Source organism: Sinocyclocheilus anshuiensis, unplaced genomic scaffold, assembly GCF_001515605.1.
Source record: "Sinocyclocheilus anshuiensis isolate Anshui unplaced genomic scaffold, SAMN03320099.WGS_v1.1 scaffold1900, whole genome shotgun sequence".
In the NCBI taxonomy this organism is placed as follows: Eukaryota; Metazoa; Chordata; class Actinopteri; order Cypriniformes; family Cyprinidae; genus Sinocyclocheilus; species Sinocyclocheilus anshuiensis.
Genome location: NW_015555826.1, coordinates 169,449 through 187,261, shown reverse-complemented (window position 1 = coordinate 187,261; position 17,813 = coordinate 169,449). Strand labels below are relative to the sequence as shown.

Below are 17,813 nucleotides of genomic sequence, written 5' to 3'. Positions count from 1 at the left end.
AACTGAAGAAGGGTTTTGAAACCTCAACTTTTTCTCAAAAATGTTATAAAAACTGCAAAAACTAAGAGTTTAAGAGTAGATGCCTATCACCAAACAGCCATTTAAATGATCTTAATAATGTAACCCAGCAACCAAACACGCGTTACTCTGATAAACACTGTGAACTCCACTCCTCCTGAAACGGGATTGGTTCTTCTCTGCGCATAATCTAATTAAGGTTTGCGACAGCTTCAATCTGATTGGTGGACTGTGCTGTCTTTTAACTTTAGGGGCGTGACAAACTGTTCACGCAGCGTAGTGAGAATTGAGGAGCTGAAGTTTGCGTGCTCAGTCTTGAGAGAAGAGAATTTGATTAAAACTTTGTCCTTGAAAAACCGTTGATTCAAATGAATGCGCTCTCAAAAATAACACATAGAAGCGGCTACTTAATATCCCTTCCTGTCGCTGGTCTTTAATATCTGGTAAGTAAAAGTTATGTTTTTATTTTAACCTAAATAGGTTTTCTAGTAGCCTATTCAGTGTGTTTAATATGACTTTATCTGTAGCGGGTGTTTTGGTTTAATAGGGGGAACTACAACTAGATTTGTTCTTTCTCTTTCCTTTCAGTGAAGTTTGAAACGATGAAATTGTATTTTGTATTGTATGTTTTGTGTTTACATGCTTAAATTTGAATAATAAAGAACCCAAGTTAGGTATTGTCTAAAATGTGCATGTTATAGCCTAACTTAAGTATAAGCACACGAAAAACCACACGTATTTTAATGTTATTTATTTAAACACCTCAGCATTTAGTTGTTGTTTTTTTTTGTCAGTTTGAATAACATAATAAAACAATTTACATATAAATAAATGCTTTTGCCGTTTATAAGAAAATTTGCTTTATTAAAAATTAAACCATCTGACAGTCGACTCGCCTGCAATATACTCTAAAAATCAAAAATTAAGGTTGATGTCTGCACTTTAACTTAATTTTAACTTAAAAAAAAATCTAAAATTAAAAATATTTTCATTTGAACTTTTCTGATTGGTTGGTAGTTGAAAATAGTTCAAACACATCTTTTGTGTCTTCACTGCTCTGTAGAAGAAAAGACTGAATTGTCCCGCTCAAGGAAATAATGATGATATGGAGAATTTTTTATAATATAATATGTATTATAACTATTTCATGGTGATTTGATAAACTATGAAAGGATAGTTCTAAATGACCTACTTCAGTTCTCAAGCAAATGATATGCAAACTGTTCAATTCAAATTGAAATTTGTATTCGGCTTTCCAACAAAGAACCTGATGGCAGATGTGTGTTGATCAAGTTCTCTTTAGGCTACATATATAAGTCATAATGTACATATGTGTTAGTTTATTAACTAGTCTGCCTTGTTTTACTTATTTATGAAGCGAGAAATCTGACTTTTTGATTATAAGGAAGGTGGTCAGTCAGTCTTACATGGTGATAGCATCATTAAAGTTAACCTTTAAATGGGAAGATGTAGTGGTAGGGCGTTGTGTTGAATTTGAGAATAATACCGCCATGACAACCCTGTGGAGTGTCAGCAACTAGAGCAAATACAAGCTGACCACAGAAGGAAGGTCCAGGCATGCAACTGGGCAACAGGGAGCTCTTTGTCATGATTGATGTCTGCTTTATAACTCATAAGGGTGGCAGAGGTAATTAATTAATTTCCAAGAGCTAATATAATTAGAAAAGTTTTACTCTTGCTCACAGAGGCTTTTCCTAATTGTAGTCTTCACTGTTTCTTTGTAAAATAATGGTTCACAAGCTCAGTAGAGTGTGAGGGGTTACTGTGGTCTAATATATGGTTTGGGGCCTTATTGAACTAAACTGAAGAAGAATCTCCTTTTTTCTAGTGTTGGTATAGTTTTTGTATAGTCTTCAATGCTACATGTCTTGAGCTGCTGTTTTAAAACACTACTTCAGTTCACTGCCACAAGGAACATTACCAACCTATTTTTTACAACTTTTTACAACTCTTTGGAAAACCATACATCATGTCCACCCTTTACACATTTTCCCCATATAAGGTGGTGCGTGCTGTAAATTGTCTATTGTACAGTGATTATGTGTGTCTCTTACTGTCTAGGTAGATTCTTTGGGATAGTCATTATGAATTCCTTTTCAAATTCTATTAATGTTTATTGTCACTTCTTGTAGAATGTTGTTTTTCAAGCCTGTTAAAATGAGAAGGCTTTTGTCATTCTGTGAAACTTAAGTCTTTTGTGTTTTGTCCATTAACGGGTGATCTTGGTCAATCTGATAATGTCTTTCTGTCTTCTGGAGATTATATTTGGTTCAAACGTAATTGCACAAGGGCAGCCTCTGTGCACGTGTCTGACTGTGTTTAGAGCTGGCTATAAAAAGCAGGTATGGTAAGACGGGTGTTGAATGCATCCTGGAGGCAGTGAGCCACTGTCTAGCGGCCAGTCAACGTTTTTTTTCCTAATCATCTTTCCAGGCTGTCCAAGGACACACTGCCGAATCACAGACATGTTTGTCTAACAATAAACAAGTTTTTTTTCCTGCTGCTTTAGACTCTCCTCTGATATCATCTCGAACAAAATGATGGCTCGTTGAGTCACAAATCCCTATACAATTCCAACAGTTCATGATTCAGAGACTAACCTAGCTAAACATATGGTCTGTTCATGTTCAGGTCGACCTCATCATAAATGGTGAAAAATTGAAAGCTTTAGGATTACAAATACTGCTGTCAAACTGAATTATTTTCTTTCATGTCAAATCTTAGAAGTTCCCAGCATTATTTATAAAAACAATGAAGATCATCGGTCAGGGAGAGCTGAATTGATGAATTGTTAGAGTTATTGTGAGTACTAATGCCACTGAGCACCGGTTGGTAGTGTGACATGTGCAAATGTAGCTTTGTTAAAGGGATAGTTCACCCAAAAATGAAATTCTGTCATTTACTCGCCGTCATGTCATTCCAAACCCATATGACATTTCTTCTGCAGAACAAAAAAAAGAAGATATTTTGAAGAATGTCGGTAACCAAACAGTTTTGTTTCCCATTGATTTCCATTGTATGAAAAAACTAAACAGTAACATTTCTTACTGATTTTGAGCATCTGTCTTTTTTATTATAACACAATGCAGGTGTGTGTGTGTGTGTGGGGCGGGGATAGTGGCGGGGCTTCGCCTATCAGTATACGTAGCAAGTTTTTGTTTTTTTTTGGCTTATTTTATAATAAATAAAAAGAAAGCAAGTAGAAAGAATAGAAAAGGAATAGGGAATGCTAGTGTTAGGGTGCTTTCACACTAGCACTTTTGGTGCGCACCCAGGTTCGATTGACGTCAGAGTTTGGTACGTTTGGATGATGTGAACGCTGTCTTCCGAACTCGGGTGCGCGCCCACGAACCGTACCCAAGTCCGCTTAAAAAGGGTAGTCTGGGGTACGGTTCGCTGCTGATGTGTACGCAATCGTACCAAATCACGGAAGTGAACCGCCTCAACAAGCCTGCATTTATTTGATCCAAAGTACAGCAAAAGCAGTAATATTTTGAAATATTTTTACTATTTAAAGTAACTGTTTTCTATTTGAATATATTTTAAAATGTAATTTATTCCTGTGATTCAGAAATCATTCAAATATTCTGATTTGCTGCTAAATAAATGCTGACCTTTGGATCTTTCATCAAAGAATCCTGAAAAAAATGTACTCAACTGTTTTAAATTTTGATAATAATAATAATAATAATATTTTGCCGTCTTCTCCTGCGCCATCGTTACTAAGCAATGGGGTAAACAGCTGCTGGCTTGATGACGCAAACGAACCGCGGTTTGGACCCAAATAATATAATGTGAACACAGTCCAGCAGGGGGAGGGGGGAGCAATCGAACTTGGGGTTCGGGCCAAGCAATCGAACCAAGTGTGAAAGCACCCTTAGAGGGTCATTTTTAAATAAAAATAAAACAAGTCAATAGAACAGATCCAACAAGAGCTACCGGAGTCAGCTTTGGCTGATCACATGTCTAGAATAAGGAGAGGTGACTGACAAGACCATGCTGGAGTATTTGCTGCTCAACAGATCCTGAACTCGTTGACAAATATCTGATCTTGTAAGATATGCTCTCTTTACACCGAGTGCGTGTGAACGTGAAAGTGAAAGCAAACAGCGCAAACGCTCATTCAAAAATATTTAAATACACCATCCTGAGAGCGGCTCCCTGATGCGCCAAAATTATACACAATATTAGAATGTTTAAAGGAGTGGACACGAAAATCACGGGAGCGAAAGGCGGCAATGGTCAGAGATTCAGCGGGAGTGGGATTAAGAAAACAGCCGAATCCTGGACATTTTGGGCAATTAAGAAATCCCGGCCGGACGCATTTTTGTAGGTCCAAAAAGAGGACATGTCCGGGGAAAAGAGGACGTATGGTCACCCTAGATGCCTGCCTCCGTTGCGAGTCCCTATCAAGCACTTTACAGATTCAACTACTCTCCTCTTCCTGCCTGGCTCTTTGGCCCGCATCACTCACCGCAGAGCAAGCCTGTTCTTGATAATGGTGCTGTGAAAACGTGGGAAAAGCTGACAAGGAAGAAGTTGGAGTGAAGCGATCTTTACATAGGTGGTGCAAATGCCCGGTATGCCCGATTACCAATCTAGCCCGTGTGTGTGTGAGGGAAGGAGGGTGCATCCAGCTGACACTGGGTCCAGCAGCCGTTCTTTTAACACTAATCATAAGAGTAAACACAGCTGGGTCAGGAAGCTCTGAAATAAAGTGCTGCATTTCTAAGACAGCCTCTGTTGTTCTCAGTGATGGATGTGTGGAGTAAAGCCACAAGCCAGAGATTCATCCCTTTTCAGTCCTTTTCCCTGTTGTCTCTCTAAATCTATATTGACAGCTTTTATATTGCAGTAACCTCATTGATCATGCACCTCAACTGTCATGTTTCCAGAGCTCTTGTGCATCCTCTAAGTGTTTCAAAATCTTTGTTTTTCTCATTTACACTGACCCGTTTTCATTTCCATTTTTACTCTCTCTAGTGATCATTCATCCACGCTTCAACCAACATTTGTAGCCTTGACTGACCGTCAAGAAACCGCCTTCAGAAACCGTTAAGTACAGCTCAACTAATAGTGAGCTGTAATCGACTGGAAAAGGTCTGATAGTTACATCAGGACTTATTTGGCCTGAATGTCGTGGTGGGCATGAACACTTAAACACACCTTTCATGAGAAAAGAAGAATTTTCTTCAAAGTACATGTAGAAATTGTGTTTTCAGTGATCTGATCATCAGTGGTCGAGACTCATTACCATTTCCACCTGGTATTATCACACGTTTCAAATGCGCCCTCTGTGACCACTTGTTTTTTGATTTTGGATTTACACTCCTCTCGTATTTCTTTACACTCTACATAACTTTCTTGGGAGCACTGAGTGTGGTGGATGAATACTGTTGAATGAATTAACCCTTTTTATGCAGCTTACAAGTAGGAGGGAAAGGTAGCAAATGGAAAGGATAAGGAATCCCAGATGACTGGAAACACATCGTATTACCAGGTGGAAAGAGGGCCACAGTCTCACCCGAACTAAACAATCTTGCCATGTCTTTCTATCTACTGGCTCAAGGAATGACAACATGAAGTTGCCGAAAACTAGGTTTTTGTGATTACATAAATACAATTTTCCTTGGATTGCTTGTGTGCTGTGTCAAGAGACTCACAGAAAAGTGACAATTTGACGCGATCCAGACGCGAGCAGGCAGCCTTAATAGTCACAGCAGCTCCACTTCTGTTGTTTGAAAATAAAGGAGGCAGTCAGTGGACCAAGTTCTCGTGCACTCGGGCAATGACCAAAGAGCTTCAAAAACACTGACAAGCTGCTGTCCTGCTTGCATCTGATCCAATTTTGCCATCACACGTAAAACCATGTATCCTGAATGCTGATTGTTACTCATGATAATTATGTAACCAAACATTTTCTGGGGCTTCATTTATTAAATAGATAAGAGAGGCAGATCTTACTGAAGCTGTGAAGGAACATATGCTTTCTACTGCAAATGTATTCACGCATTATTCACAAGTTATCCCAGTTCATTTCATTAGTGTTTCAGGTTCTTTGAGTTCTCCTGTTATTATTTCAGCCAGCTTCATGAAAAATCAGAAGCAGTCAATTATTCAGTCTCCCCTCTGGCATTTTTAATTGGTAAATGTGTGACAAAGCTCCTGCAGAGCAAGATTTCAGAGAAGAAGAAAAAAACAGACACCCCCGACTTCAATGTCTGTGAATTGCTGTCTGAATTATTTTGAGTCGACTACCTATTAGGTTTAGCTGTTGTGAAATTAGAAGTAAACCCATTAGTTTATTCAGGTATTATTTTAATGTTGCTCTGAACCATGACGTTTTACTGGTATTGATACTGACTACTGAAATTTTGGTATTGTGACAACACTAGTGAGGACCTAATGTAATTGTGATCGTGAAAGCGCATAGTGTATGTTTGTGGCTATTCCTGGAAGGCCGTCATTCACTTGTCATTTGAGAAGCTTTCTTCTAATCCATGTCAGCTCAGCGTCTATGGCCTTAAGACATGCCAGGAGAACAAAGTCTTAGATGCACAGGTTATAGAGAGAGTGTTCAGTGGAATTCTCTCCTCCTCATGCAGCTGCCTAAGTAGTTCTGATTGTAATTCCTCTCGTTCAGGACTGGGTTTGAGTGTGTGATTTGCCCAAAGGGATTAGATTCTGCGGGTCATCGCTATCCCACCATGCCTCAGACTCAAGGCTTTTGTTGCACTCTCCAGATGGGCCATTTTGGACAAAAATGTGAGGGGGTTGTGGGTATCACTGCATATACTGCCACCATTTGTTGCTGCCCTATATCTGTGTATGTGTTCATCTCTTATAAATATGACTTGGTGGTCTTATTAGAGCTTGTTTGCAAAGGATTGGAAGTAATAGATCTGTTCCCAAAAGACTTGAGTATTGTTACTCCGTTCATTCCCCAGTCCACCTCCATGTCCTTTAATTTGAACAGTGTTGTGCCAAACACACCCTGTATAGTAACAAATAATCCGCCTGTCATCTGGCTGGAAGCAATTTAAGAAGGCGTCCACTTAACCGTCATCTTCACATACTCTTTTTCTTTCAAGTAAGATCCCAGTTCAAGTTTTATTTTTATCCATGGTAATGGTTTATAATGCCCCCCCATTCTGGGGTCACCTCCATATGGCTCCTGACAGGAAACTTTCAGTAATTTTCAGAATTAAAGATTTATTTGTCCTGTAAAAAGTGCCTTTCAAGTAAGATCCCAGTTCAAGTTTTATTTTTATCCATGGTAATGGTTTATAATGCCCCCCCATTCTGGGGTCACCTCCATATGGCTCCTGACAGGAAACTTTCAGTAACCTCTAATATGGGTGATAATTGTGAAGTGATCATTAGTAGGGGGTTATTTTTTTGCATATGCATCACATTGGGGAACAAACTTTATATCAGTTGTTTTTCTATTGTATTGTAAATCCTCCCATTCCATTGTCACTCCTAGTAATTTTTTTTCTTTGTTTTTTTTCCTGTAAAAAAACTGTAAAAATTTGTCCTGTAAAAAGTGCTGTTAAACCATGTGGTCTAATGGCACGTGCAGACTTGTGCCTCTCTGGAAACTTTGGCCTCGGTTATTATTATTTTGGTTTAAGAACAGATTCACTGGCTCCTCCTAATGATGTTGTTCATTATAGCCATGAACTGGTTTGTCCCATTTGATCTTGTTTTCTAGTCTGCACTGTTTATTCTTGGATAACAGCTAGCTGTGTTATCATCTAATTTTTTCCATGTTTCTGTTAAAAATCTGCTGGATGATTGCATGTTTTTTCAATTTCCATTGCCGTGAGCAGGTGGCAATGCACCATTTACAAATGTATCTGCCATTTGTGTTTCAGCTGCATTTTTATGATTATTCCCAGTTGTGGGTGTCATTAACAAGCTGTTTATAATCCACCTAGTATTTTTTTTTTTTGGTGGTTCACCACAGGACCCCCTAATTTAATTATGCTTAAATTGCATTTAGTAAAAAAACTCACATGCATTAACATGCATAAATGAGTCAGTAGGAACTGGTTCCGCACTCTGACATCAGGGTGCCATATTTTGCAGACATATACAGTAGAACATTAGTGCTACGTTTCAGCAAAGCCTAGCGTGTCCCCTTCACCTTGAGGAACGCTCTCTTTCTCATGAGTGAGGATAAGCGACTGAAAAGCAGAGGAGGATCACCTTTTCTAGTCAAAGCAGGTCATTCTGCTCCATCGGGTGAAGCTCGTCTCTGCCTCCTGTCCAAGCGTGAACAAATGGTACATGGTGCAAATTCTTTCTCGTCTTCTCTGTGAATGAACAGCTTGACCTGCCCTAACCTCTCAGCGCTGAGGCATCTGTTTGTCTGCTCAGTTCCTGTGCAGAACAGCATCACTGCTGCTTAATCTCAGATGTCCTGTCCAGCAGGATGAAGATAAATGATCATGAAAATTATGGCACTCCTGTAGCGCTTCTCTAAAACTTAGTGAGCGGCTTACCTGCAGTAGAGAGCATTTTAAGGCATAATAGGCTTATCTATAAAAATTTTGTTCACCTAGTATTTTTGTGTTATTTATATTATATGCTTTTCTGTAATATTGTCCCATTAGCATAGCAACATGCTAGCGGTGCGCCATGTGCTTTTTGTGGCACACTGTCTGCGTATGTCATGTTTCTTAGAAGGCAGCAAGGTTTTGGAACAGGGCGTATGGTTTATATAGCAAAAATTCATTTTTTTGTGGTGGTGAATGTCTAATATGAGCATCTATGTATTCTTTACAAATATGTGTTATATTGCAGTGCATATATTCACAAGTTGTCATATCCACAACTGTGTCTCTCTGTGTTTCTCTGTTAATTCCATGGTCCCAGTTCTCTCTGGTGTGAAACCGGTACCCACTCCCACATTTTGGCTCTGATCTGCAGTCATTTATAGCTCACTGACTCGGAGTACGAATGTCTGGATGTGTTTGCATTCTGAATCGGCCTAATTTTCTAGCAGAGTTTTTGAGGCTAATAGTCTGGGTATCAATACACAACAATCCCCTTATAACATGCATTTATGCTTGAACAGTTATATATATTATAGTTGAACACCAAGTATGAAACATTCTGTAAAAATCACCATTCATTTGTAAAACCTGGCAACAGTTAGCTCTATATCAGGTGTATTCAGTTAATGTTCCAACTTCCAAGAGGTCTATTCTCTATTTCCTTCCCAGCAGAGCTCCGGACAATACTTTTCTAGAATGGTTTTAAATTTCCATCTGGGCAGCAGTAGTGTTTTGTAAAAGGAAAAAATTCTAAGCAGTCAAAATAGTCATCAAAGATAAGGATATTGGGCACTGAGAGCCAAAGCAGTAGTGTCTATGAATTTTTCTACTGACAAAATGTTTCAAATAGTTTATCAGTTGAGCCGAATTGTTAATGATTATTAAAAAGGTAAAATCTGATGTTTTATTAGGCTATTATTATTTTTGAAATTTAGATATCTTTGTATGGCAGAAGGCCATGTGACTGAGAAAAGATACTGTATTGGGAGTTTTGACCATTTTTATATTGTGGTGTGTACAGCTCCGTTGTTTTGATGCTCTGCTCACTGTAAACAGTAGAAAGGGTAAAATGGTGCTACCGTTGTCATTATTTCTCACTGTCCGGTTGGAACCAAAGTTTGCTGGAGTTTTGTTCTACTGTTGAAGTCTAGCTTTGTGTAAATTAAATGTCATCTCAACTGGAGGAAAAAAAGATGTATTTCTCTCAGTCCTTGATGTGTTTGTCAGCATGATTGGATGTAAAAAAAAAAATATATTTTTTTAAAGATTTAGATCTACTTAGAATGCATACTGTAACTTTCAGAGTTTAAAAGTTCCTTCCCATTCCAAAAAGACCATCTGCGTAATTGTTGTGTGTGTTTTAGTATCATAGTAAATATCATAGTAAAACCTGTCTCATTAGACTCTAATTAATTAAGCAGGACAGCACTAGAATTAATGCATGAACCTGTCAAACAAGCTTACAGACCAAATTGCTGCATATCAAGCTTTAAATAATCACCACTTACACCGTTACTCTTTTCAAACCATGCTTATTTCAGTGAAAACACAGTGTCTCAAAATCTCAGTGCTAGATGCATCTCATTTGAGGATTCCTTATTCACATTGAGTCGTGCAGTGTGTTTTGTAATGTGTGTGTGTGTGTGTGTGTGTCTGTTTGGTTAAGGGAAACCTTGCACCTCTGAAAAGGAGATGTGTTAGCAGTCTTCTGCCTTCTGCTATCTCACACTGCTACCCATAAAATGATCAAGCTAAATGAAAAAAAAAACGAACAAAAAAAATAACGCTGCTCCATTCTCCAGACCGTATCTCCATTAACAAGATCTTCAACATAAACAAAGATAAGACACTGTAAACATCAGAAGGCAGTTCCTCAGACACTTCAGGGCCTAGATTTAACGTAACAACATTTGTTAATGGAATTGTTTATCCTTTGAGAAATATTCTTTGCAGTCCAAGATTCATAATTGATCTGGCTCTGAGATTCTTATTGAAAGGTATCATGACAGTAGATAGTAGTAGTTTATTAGCCTCGCCTCTAGTGAAATGGTATGGCTGTTGTACTGAACTGAATTACAAATTCAGCCTGTGAGGAGATGTTTCAAAGATGCATGTAAGTCTGAGCTGAAAGAAGAAAGCCCTAAAGAATATTTACAACACATCAAGCAGTCTTTAGCGATGAGGCCATGGCATGCTGTTATCTTGCAGTGTTAGTATAACACCTAACCTTTTGGGCTCTGGGTTAGAAGGTCACGTTACTGGCAGGCTTCATTGCTGCTCTTGGTGTGCGTGTTTGTTTTTGTAAATGTGGACCCAGTAATTTAAAACGTGCCAAACTCATTGTTCAAAACAAATTCAAATACACAACAGCAACTACAAGCAACACTCAATTTTTCAATGTTTAACAAAAAACTTTTGAAAATGCCTCAGAGCCACTCTTGTTACAGTTTTTTTTAGACAGAAAATAGCTTACAGTTTTTGCACTTTAAGCCTGGGATAGGATAAAGTATTGAAACATCCAAAAAATGGCACAATTGTCTTTAACGTTTCTTGTGTGTAAAAAGGACAATTTGACAACAGAAAATATTTTGAACTTGGTACAAAGCCTGATCTTTCAGACACAGAAAGACAATGAATCACTCAGTTGGAATGCTGGAAAATATGATCCCGGTATCAGACCCTACTTTTGTTCATTGAAAATGAACAAAATCACACAATTCCAGAACAGTTACTGGAAGTTTTCTGAAACTATTCCAGAATTTCTGACTGAAAAGGGCTACACATTCAATCAAGAAATAACAGCTGGTTTCTAAGTGTTATAAACTCAACCTTTAGACAATACAAACTATGAATGAAAAAGTGTTTTGTGATGATTTCAAGGAGAGTCCTGCTTTGTGCCTGACTTCTCCCACTGGTTCAGCTCTGAATGATATTGTCCTCTCTTGTCAATATTTTTGATAGGTGACCATGGTGCTTTCTCTAAAGGCAGTTTAATGTTCAGTTTAATTTAAATGTTTCAAGTAAACAAATGTTTAATACAGAAATGTGCAGAGGAACACAACACAATAAACTATGAATAAAGAAGAACTATAAAGAATCCAAACATTTTTAGATAGAAAAATTTTGTGTAAAAGTCCTCCAAAAAATTCTTTAAGATTATGATTTCTGCCCTTCCATTGAAGGTACAGATAACCAAAACTTAGAAGATCCAAAAAAATCAATTTGAATCGAGCGGTGTAATCCACATCTTGTGAATAGATACAATTGCTTTATATGAAGCACATATTTAATTTAGGCTTTTATTTACATCTAAGCAATGATTGACATGCATACATCAGTGTTTCCCACAGACTATATACAGTATATGCAACTCTGCTCTGCTTCCGATTTTTAGTCCAAACACTCTCCAAAACCCGCCCACTCCAACAAAAAAATGGCCAAAACTTTAATTGTCAAAATAATGTCAAATTAATGATGACAAAATAAAATAAATATAGATCAATTAAAATAAATAAAGAGAATAACCAAATATGACTAAATTATGCAGGCACACTTTAATTTCAGACAGAACTAGAGGAAGTCTTTCGTGAAGTACATATTGTAGAACATAATACAGAACTTTGCAAAGTCAAAACTAATCAAGTCCAGCAGATTTCAATGATATACCAGTTTGCACCATTTAAAAGATGTCCTGATGCAGGACAGGATCGTATAGTCCCAGATATTCAGTTTCAATTTTGATTAATTTATTCAGCTGTGCTCTGATTTCAGAGTTGCAGTGATATTAGTGCATTTGTGTCTTCTCCCTCCACAGGTGTAATTCAAGTCACCTTCCCACTCTTTACCATGTAACTTATATTTAGGACACTCTGGCATTGTGATCACTTGATTATACTGATATACATTCAAAATCTGATCCGCTATCATGCTAAAAATCCGTCACTCATTAATCATCATGTCTGACTGCTGATCCCTAGTGATTGGCTAAAAGTGCAGCAGGCGACGTTAACCTCAGCAGTGGGCGACTCTGCAGGGTGCATTTAGTAACGTCATCATGATGACTGATTGGATGCAGTACGTGCACACTTTGGTTTCTCTGTTAACCAATTAGCTTATACAATTTAGACCCAAATTTTGTCCACCCGCCCAAGCCAATTTTTACCCGCACAATCAAATTCAAAACCACCCAATCTGGCAACACTGTTTGCTGCGTAAAAACATCAGTCGATTAGTGATGTTCGATTCTTGAACAAATCATTCTTTTGAGCTGGTTCTCAGGAAGTTAACCGGTCGAGCTGGTTCACTAATCGAACGGTTTCGAACTTTCTGGGTTCTGGGTTGATGATGCAAGACGCACAGCCCGAAGTAACACGTTCGTCCAAAGACTATAGATATGCAAAGACGGTTCACTGCTTATGTGCTATAGAGTGGTGGAACTATGACGTCACTTTGCAGGCCAATCAGCTGTTAGCATCACACTGGTTCCCTCAACAAAAAGCCGATAGGATTTTCCCGTAAGCTTTTGGATTATCGTAAAAAATAAGCTCAGTGCAAATAAGCATAGTTCATGATATTTTCACGTTTTGTCCATCAAGATAATCTTCACAAAATAATATAACTTTTATGAATTTTGAAGCCAAATACCAGCGCCAGAACTAAAAAGCTAAACTTAGGCTATAAACAAACTACACCATGGTCGCTCACCTTCAACTTCACCACCACCATGCTTCCGAAAACTTTTTTAAACTTATTTTTGGAAACATGTTCAGTGAAAAGGATTTACTCTGTGGATGAATTTTAGTCCACGTTACATTAACCTTTTCATATAAAAACTGGAATAAATACAAAACTAGAGCCAAACTAAAACTGAAATGAAACATTAGTAATAAATAGTAAGTAGTGAATAAATGAAATAATCATAACTAAAGCACATAAGAAAGCACGTATTTCTGTAGGCTACATTTCAAAATAAGGTGCATTAAAAGTCAATAAATTCTTGATTAATATGAATATTTTAATTAAAAAAAAATGTGTCTCCATGTAGTATTCAATGAAATTCTTGTGCATTTAATCTATTAAATAACAGCAGAGTGAGCAAGTTTTTGGATATGGTAAGATTACATTTATTTTAGTTAATAAAGTACCACATTTCAGCTATCATTTTGTTAGGGTGGTTACACAAAATGTTATTTTATCCTTGCTTTTAGAAAATCCTCAATCGTTTTGCTTTCTAACAGCAGTAATGCTGTAAACTTCATTTGGCTGTAAACATTTAATTGTATTGTGGTGACCATGTAAAGCCGGTAAATGTGGTGTTTACATGGAATAATCATAATATGAGTTTATCTTATGGTACGAACCCAGAGTCTCCGCATCAGTAGAAACGATAAAATGAGCATCTTCCATCCAAATACTTGTGGTTGCATTTAAGGGCAAAGCAAAAAACATTGTCAAACAACATTAATGTGGGAAACTATTCATTGGTTATTCTACAATTAATTGTACTAAATATACTACAATTGGAAAATACTATAAATTGATAAACTGTTCCGACAACGCCTGTAGTCCGATTTAGCAACTTGTTAGCAACCGTCTTTTTCATGTCGTAGAATAAAACGTGAAATTATTTTGAGCTTGTGTTAACCACGGACCTTATTTTAGGGGATTTAATCAGACTCCCATTCAAAAAACCCATTGACTCTGGGAAGATGGAACCGGAAGTGCTAAAATGCTTTCGGGTTTTTGCCTACAAAGTGACGTCATAGTTCCACCACTCTATTACTTATGAATGAGAGAAACTGCAATGCACAATATGGCGGAATAGTCCCACCTTCTGAATAAAACAGCCAATCGCTGATTGGTAAAGTCATTGCGTCACTGCAGCTGCCGTTAGAAGCTCCGGTTCCCATAGAACCCTGAGACTCCCGCTTTTGACTGTGCATGCACATTGGCTGGTTTAGCCTGAAAAATAAGCTTTTTTAATGCTATTTAATCATAATGTAAATCAAAATATGCTTATTAGTAGATTTAAAAAAAATAGGCTTACATTTTTATTAAAACATGGAAAAACATAAAATTTACTGTATATTGTGCATGCAGATTATATGTTAAGTTGTTAAGCTAAATCAATGTGTTTACAAAACTGGTTTATTCTTTCTATATACTTGAGAGAGACATGCAGAACATATGTGTTTTTGCATCAATGCATCAATCGCATGCAGTAAGTGCAAACCTTTTTGGAAACCTATCCAAGATGTAGGCTACTATTGGTCTGTCGTAACGGACATGAAGGATCAGGAAATTAAACTGTGACCACGACATTAACTTAAATGAATGAAAGGCAATCAGCCTTAGAATCAGTAATATCCGTTCACACAAATAACTTTATTTGAATGTTTCATTGATTTTAAAATGACACTGATTGATTTAAAATGATTTAAAATTAGTTGTTCGAAAATAAATCCATATAATTCATTGCGTGAACCAATGAATCGGTTTTTTGAACTGGTTCATTGAAGCGAACTGTCCGAAAGAACCGGTTTGCCGAAATGAATCGGACTTTGCATCACCACAGTCGATTTTTGCGTTGGTCTGAACGAAAACAGCAGATGGGCGGATTGAAAATGCAAATTCATTCTCTGCCAGCAGGAGGTGCTTTTGGAGCAGCAGAAATAGCGGTTTCCCCGGTAACGGCTGTACACAAAGCAGCGCTGCTCTCACAAATGGCACTTTATCAGGCATTATAGGAAAGATGAAATGAAAATGACATCAAAGCTTTTCTGAAGATGGTCAGTTCCCTTCAAAGACATTCATATAAAAACACCTGTGCCGCTTTTTGATTTTGAAATGTGCAGTGCTCATGTTTATTCAACGAAGTCAGAGCATTTTGGAAAATCTATTTGTGGCGGTCAGTTTTAATATTGTAGCGGGCTGCCACAAATAAATCAATGTATGGGAAACACTGTACCTAGAGCACATATTGTAAACACAGAAGCTCAAATGTGCAGTGAGATTTCTTTTATCATGTAATGTACACACGTAACACTCACAGGAGCTTCCATGTTTACCATACAGTATGTGATGCGCTCTGTGTATGTGGGTTTATATGTAAATAAAAGCCTAACTTAAATCTGTTTACCATATAAAGTGATCATGGGCCAGTTGCATAAACTTAGCCACCAAGTTAAGACTGTGTCTTAAGGGACTAACTTTTTAAGACTAGTCTAAACAGTTTATGCAACCGTCCCCATTATCTTTTCACAAGACTTGGATTAAACTGCTCAATTTATATAGATTAATTTAAATTGCCTTTATGTTCTTTTTGGATCTTCTAAATTTTGGTTACCTGTACTTTACCTGGACAGAAAACTTAGGTTTTTATTAAAAATATCTTAAATTTGTGTGAATATTAACTAAAGTCTTATGGGTTTTGAAGAACATGAGTGTGAGTATTTTGTGTATAGTATCCCTTTAATGCTCCCATATCCATGCTCGGTGACTCCCTCTGATTCCCCGCTGACTATGTAAATGAGGCTTACGGCTAAGAATTGACTGAAAAATCATCTAAGACACTGGCAACATCTGTCTCCCAGCACCCAGACCACATCAGACTCAACCTTGATTTCATTGGACTCTAGCACCTTGATGTGACAGATTACTCAGCAAAGGACACAGAGCAAGTCGGGTCAACCTTATTCAATTTAGTGATTTTAGATAATATGATTTAGGTTCCCTCCATGTGTAACGTGCGTCAGTGGAGATAGATTACAGCGGGCGAGGGCTGTGGACAGGGCTAATGTCTGTGGGCATGATTTTTTACACCCATTTAATTTCAAAAGATGGTTCACTTCATAAGAAGTATATTCATGCGTGTTCTTGTCTCTTCCTCTTCATTTATCAGTATTTGGTCTTCTGAACCAACACTGAACCATCACAGATTGGTTCAAGTGATATGTGCACACACATCTGTAACAGATTTGCCTTTGTGGCACTCATTTTTCTCATGCTCTGTTCGTCTCTGGAGGCTGGAATGTCTGGCAGTGTGATTAATTAGCAAGAATGTTAGCTTTTCATATTCTTTGTTCCTGTTTACTCATATATCATCCTCTCTCTATTACAAACAGTCTTAAACAATCAAAAGAGATACTCCAGAGGTTTAATGGTGCGGCCTGACACGCACTGATGTTTACAACCACTGTCATTTTGGTTTTTGTGTGTGTCAGTGACTTACTGGAACTACATGATAGCTCTTGGGGTCACTGCTGACATTTAGGAAAGTGTTAGCAAATTCCAGCACGAGAGTTGAGTGAAGAGTGTCTCTGCTGATTTCCAGTGTCTGTCTGACGGCTATCATGGACTACACAGATTGACAAGAATATAAATTGATTGAAGCAAAGAACCTTGAGAAGGAAACCTAGTGCCAGTACTGAATACACTTGAATGGACTGAAATGTCAAACAGATGTAATACTTGTTTAGGTAACAAAGTGTTCAGTCATTCTGAAAATGATACTGGCTTCTAAATGCGGCTGGACTAATACTCTATTGGTGTTTGGTTCACTGTAGTAATATTTTACACACTCATCATGACCCACTGTATTTTTTGCTGTCCCACAAAATTCCTGACCTCATACAGTTGTTCTTGTCAATTAAATGTAATTCTGCTACATTGCATGTGTAATCTTAATTTCAGTGTATTAATGTAGATTAATTTATCGTGGGTCGCAAATTCTTCATTGGAACTGTTCGGGAACTGTTGTTTTTACATAAGTTTCATAGTACATGAATGACTACTGTGGCAAGCCTCTTATGCATTAAACTTAATTAAGTCTCAACAATTAATGAAAAGACAAACTGGAGTCAAAATGAGTCAATTAGATGTTTTGTTACGTTTTAAAGCAAAGTGTTAGGCTTAATATGCTGATGTATAATTGTAGAGTTTTTAATATTGTGGTCACTATGGGTGAGAAGCTATTAATATGAAGCAGCTGACTACACTATATATTGTCCATTAATACATTTTTTGCACTTTGTTGTTTTGAGCGTCTTTATCATTTGTTGTGTAAAAGCATTAAGCATGACCCTTTCCCAAATGGCACCCTTGCCATTTTCCATCCAAGTCCACACTTTATTAAACTTAAAATGAAAATGTTTAAGACTTTATAGGCAGTCAGGATGGCCGTCCAGACCTTTAACTCTCTATTTGTTCCATTAA

General features: G+C 37.5%; 1 protein-coding gene across 1 annotated transcript in view; it reads left to right on the top strand.

The window, feature by feature from the left end:
• Positions 1 to 310: 310 nt before the first annotated feature.
• Positions 311 to 17,813, top strand: part of LOC107675316 (T-lymphoma invasion and metastasis-inducing protein 2-like) — an 87,627-nt gene continuing 70,124 nt past the window's right edge. Inside the window, exon 1 of the mRNA XM_016469618.1 lies at positions 311 to 461. The gene's annotated coding sequence lies outside the window, so the exon portion shown is untranslated. The remainder of the gene's footprint in view (positions 462 to 17,813) is intronic.